The sequence below is a fragment of the Carassius carassius genome, chromosome 6 (assembly GCF_963082965.1).
Source record: "Carassius carassius chromosome 6, fCarCar2.1, whole genome shotgun sequence".
Lineage (NCBI taxonomy): Eukaryota > Metazoa > Chordata > Actinopteri > Cypriniformes > Cyprinidae > Carassius > Carassius carassius.
In genome coordinates, this window is record NC_081760.1 from 20,350,890 (window position 1) to 20,356,517 (window position 5,628).

The following is a 5,628-nucleotide window of genomic DNA, read 5'->3' on the forward strand; positions in this document are numbered from 1 at the left end:
GGACTCCCAATCGAAGGGTTGTGAGTTCGAGTCTCGGGCCGGCAGGAATTGTGGGTGGGGGGAGTGCATGTACAGTTCTCTCTCCACCTTCAATACCACGACTCGGGTGTGTGTTCACTGCTCTGTGTGTGTGCACTTCGAATGGGTTAAATGCAGAGCACGAATTCTTAGTATGGGTCACCATACTTGGCTGAATGTCACTTTCACTTTATCAGTCTAGCAGCAATATAGAAATGGTACTTTAAAACGGACATTGACATGATGTTTGCGAGGTTTTCCATCTGAGTGTGCTACACTCATGTACCTCATATAATCCGGGTTCAAAAATCCCTATTTTTGTTAGCATGAACCAGCAAGGGAGACATGCTTTTACTGTTTCGTTGATACAGTACGTTACATCCCAAAGGTGCTTAGCATTCGTTCAAAACCTACCTTTATTTGTGCAACTTCAGGTGTTTTACAAAGTTGGACGTTGTGGCAGCTCCGTCTGTAATCTTCGACTTGCATGTTTTGCAAATTGCAACTCGTTTTTTGTCAACTACCTCGTAATTTTTATAGCCAAACAAAATTATCTTTGGTATCATTTTGCCAACTGGAGCGTTGTTTCTTTTTTGCGCTTCAGTGGTTGTCTTGCAATGTGCCTGCTTAGATGCTGTCAAATCAAACCAACGTGGGACTACAGTGATTGGATGTTGTGCAGGCAGCGTGCATGCTCTCTGCATGCATACAGGTGGTGCACATTTTTTTCACAGATGCAGATACACTGAGAGCGGCGCGGCCGTGTGAAAAAATTTTTCCCACAGGTTTTCATGGGAAGTAGCAAGTCTTCTCGAGTCAAAAGGCGCAATTCCAAGTGAAGTCACGAGTCATTGATGTTAAAGTACAAGTCGAGTTGCAAGTCTTTGTAGATTTTGTCGAGTCGAGTCTGAAGTCATCAAATTCATGACTTGAGTCTGACTTGAGTCAAAGTCACATGACTCGAGTCTTGTCCCGGTGGTCGTCTGAGACAAGGTTTTTACTGGGGAACTGTATCTGGGGCTCATCTAGTTGTCCTGGTCCCGCTGTCTTTCAGGAGTGTAGAGGTCCTTTCTAGGTGCTGATTCACCATCTGGGCTGGATACGTCTTAGATACGGGTGACTGGAGTGTAGAAAAAAAATATTTTTTGCATTATTGACACACTTTTGCATTATTGACACACTGTTTTCCTAATGAATGTTGTTCAGTTGCTTTGACGCAATGTATTTTGTTTAAAGCGCTATATAAATAAAGGTGACTTGACTTGACTTCACTGCAGTAACCCTCTGATCTGGATACAGACTGGATCTGGTAGCTACGGTGACCTTGGAATAATAGAGCAACAGACTAATATTAGCATAGATGCCATTCTTCTAACGATGTAGCAAGTACATCGGGTGTTATGGGAAGTGTTACCGGTTTAACTAATTAATGCAGTCTAAAAATCCTTTAACGGATTTGGATATTAGAAGCATATTAGTGTGTTATGTGTAAGCCAAGTTAAAGAGATAGGTCTTTAATCTAAATTTAAACTGCAAGAATGTGTCTGCCTCACAAACAATGTTAGGTAGGTTATTCCAGAGTTTAGGTGCTAAATAGGAAAAGGATCTGCTGCCCGCAGTTCATTTTGATATTCTAGGTATTATCAACCATATATTATAATCAATTATTATACCTGACTAATATGGTCATACCTCCTGGTTCTAGTAAGAACATTTTGGACTAGCTGGAGATTGTTTACCAAGCGTGCAGAACAACCACCCAATACACTGTAAACCCTAATAAGTTGAGACTACTCAAATGATTTGAGGAAAGTGGTTGCGTAAGTAAAATTGAGTAATGGCAAAATTGATTCAATTCAATTGTGTTGACCTAATGGTGGTCTCTTCATTAAATTAACTGAAATGTTCAAGTACAGATAACTTTCATTAAAAATTTTATTTAAAAAATCTATTGTGTCTTAAAGATGGAACGACACAAGGGTGAGTAATGAATGACAGAATTTAATTTTTTGAGTGAATTAACCCTTTAGCTTGAGATTGATACAGTGTGTGTGTGTATGACAGATATTGTGAATGTGTGAGAGAGTGTGTATAGAGGGTGAGAGGGTGTCTTTTGGATATTTTCTCCTTGGAATACTTACCAAACATGCCTTAAAGAAAGCAGGAGAGTCATCTCCAAACCAAAGGGGTAGTCCTTGAAGCACCAGAGTTCAGACTTCAGTTTGCACTTATAGCTTGAGTGGAAAAAATAAAATTTTATTAAATCCAACCACTTGATATTTATACATTATAACACAGATCAACTATGAAGTCTATATTGCAGTTTATACAGGTTTCATATCAATCTACTTTCTTCTAAGATATATCTAGAATAAATTATTGGGACTTCTAACTAACCTTTGTTTGCTTCAGAAGGTTCATCATGAGCTGACCAGCAACTCCCTTTTTGGCTCTGAAAATGTCCAAGAGGCATGTACTATGTTGGTCAAGGGTCTCGTAAAATTCCCTTTTAAGTTCTTACCAGCAATCCTATTAAACTCCATGTAGATCTGAAAAAATTAAGAAGGGGCAAGTAATGACATGCATGCATGGTATGCTTGATTATTAAGATATCATCAGGTTCATCCCAGTCAAAGTTACAAAAATGTGACGTGACATACAGCCAAGTATGGTGACCCATACTCAGAATTTGTGCTCTGCATTTAACCCATCCAAAGTGCACACACACACACACACTGTGAACACACACCCGGAGCAAATGTGTTGGCCTAAAAAGAAAAGGTTCATTATTTACATTTAAAAGGATTTTTCATTCAAGATTGAAAATTTGCTAATTTACTCACCCTCAGGCCATCCAAGATGTAGGTGACATTTTTATTTTATTTAGTAGAACATTAAAGAAGATTTTTAGCTGAAACCATTGTCTTTGGTGACAAAGAAATGCAAGCCAACATGTACAAGCAAAACAAAATTAATAATTGTGGCTCCTGACGATACATTGGTGTCTTAAGAAACCAAACGATAGGTCTTTGCAAGAAATTAAACATACACACACACACACACACACACACACACACACACACACACACACACATATATAAACTTTAATCCACACCCTCTGCAAACAGAACTGAATGCATTTACTACAGTCTAGAGCGCAAGCGTAAATAAAAACACATATAAATACACATATATATCAAACTTTGGGAATCTGTGAAAAGTCAATCTTCCCAATTGAGATCGTGCATGTGAATGTTATTTTACTTTTTTTATACAGGTTGCAGCATCAAGGATAGTAGCAAGTATCATCTTGATAAACAATACAACAGACACATCCTCCCTTTCCTCATGATAGTCAGGAAGATTAACTTTTCACAGATTCCCAAAGTTTTATATACATCTTTACGCTTTTGCTCCAGACTGTAGTAAACGTGTTTAAACTCGAGGCTGTGGATTAAAGGTAATACATATATAATGTTTAGTTTCTTGCGTAGACCTATCATTTCATAAGACATAACAATGTATTGTCAGGGGCCACGAATATTAATTTTGTGTTGCTTTTATATGTTTTTGTGATCCTCAAAAAGATGGTTACCATCGACTTGCATTAAATGAATCACCAAAGACTATGGTTTCAGCTAACAATCTTCTTTTCTGTATTCTTGATCAAATAAATGCACCCTTGATGAGCAGAAGAGACTTCTTTTAAAAAAAAAGTTTAAAAAGTAATGCATCCAAACTTGACCAGTACTGTATATCTTGGATGGCCTGAGGTTGAGTAATTAAGAGCAAATTAAAATTGTCTTCATTATGAGGGTTATAGGAAATCTAATCTGTTATAGTCACTATTAGCCACTAGAGTTTTAATAAATCTTAATCATTTAAATATATATATATATATATATATATATATATATATATATATATATATATATATATATATATATATATATATTAACAATTATATATAAATGTTTAAAATATATATTTTAAAAAAATTCACAAAAAGTTTACTTTTTGTGGTAATGTTACGGATCACTCGGGAAGCTGAGGAGTAACAGATAAAGATGTTTATTGTAACAGACACAAGCAGAGGAGCAGGTAGTGAGGGATGAGTGAATGGATGGATCCGTGCAGGCTGGGTGAAGACGTCTTGGAGTGAAGGTGAACCACACACACGCACACGGGGGATCTGGGTCTTCGGAGAATCGCAGGAGAGAGGTAAGTAGAAGAGGAGTTAGTCCTTAGAGTAAGCATACAGGAATGACCTTATCGCGAACATGACCGGACAATGACTGAGTGCGTGTGTGTGGCTTTTATGGTGCTGAGGTGATTGGATGGTGAGGCGGATCAGGTGGCTGTGATTTAGAATTCCGGTGAGGGTGTGCGTCGTGATTGCGTGGAGGTGGAACCTGGCGTGTTTGTAACAGGTAACAGCCCACATGGAAAAGACCTATATAAACATATATGTTTATATACCTATATATCAATATATATCAATATATCAACATATATCAATATACCTATATAGGTACATATATGCATGTATATATGTACCTATATGTTCACCTATAATAGTAAAATTAAAATCCATAGCTGCTAGGCAACATAAATAAAAGTCAAAAATGTAGAAATGTACATTATTTATTTACTCAAGATCAATCAAATAGTACAAAACAAAAAATATAGTACAAGAACAAAAATAAGACAAAAAACCTGCTGGGCAACATAAATAAAAGTCCAAAATATAGAAATGTACATTTGTATGTATTTACAAGAACAATCACTGAGACAAAAAACTCCATTCCATAGTGGGCTCCAAGTGGGGCCCATGTGGGTGTTCATTAGAGGGGCCCTCCTACGCCCACTAGGCGTAGGAGCACAGCTAACGTTACTTGGGCGGAGTGATTAGCGCAGCACCCGAGACAAGCCGTGGTGAGGAGAAGAGAGTTCGCTCAGAGTTGGAGTAATAGAGTCAGCAATTACTAGATAGTAGATTTATAGTGTACAATCATGGGTGTTCGCTGTATTGTAAAGAACTGCGACAATAAACAGGGGAGACCAGGTATTACTATGATGTTTCATAGAATTCCAACCACAAACGCTGACCTGATGAATCGATGGCTACTTGCTCTGGAAATAGATCCAAACACACCTGAAAACACCATCACGGTGTATTTCGTTTGCTCTGAACATTTTACTGTAGACGACTATTTTGAAAAAATGCAAGTTGCCACACGAACCATGAAACATGTGCTAAAGGATACAGCCATCCCATCGATAATAAAGACAGGACAAATTGGATCACCTGTTGCTGCGGTAAGTGTTCCGTTATGTTTTGAGATGACTAACATTAGCCATACTGTAACAGTGCCATGCTAATGTAATATAACCTTAGTAACAGTGACACATTACGTGAATAGGGGGTCCGTGTATCCCCTTTATTGTTATTGTTGTGACACACTGTATGCAATGGATATACTACAATTTCATTGAACTAAGAATGATCATTATAACAAAATCACTTACTTGGTGGACAGCTGACCATTAGGTTCACTCGGCATGGGGCGTTTCTTCCAGTTGATCTTGTCACAATGGGAAAAAAAAGAC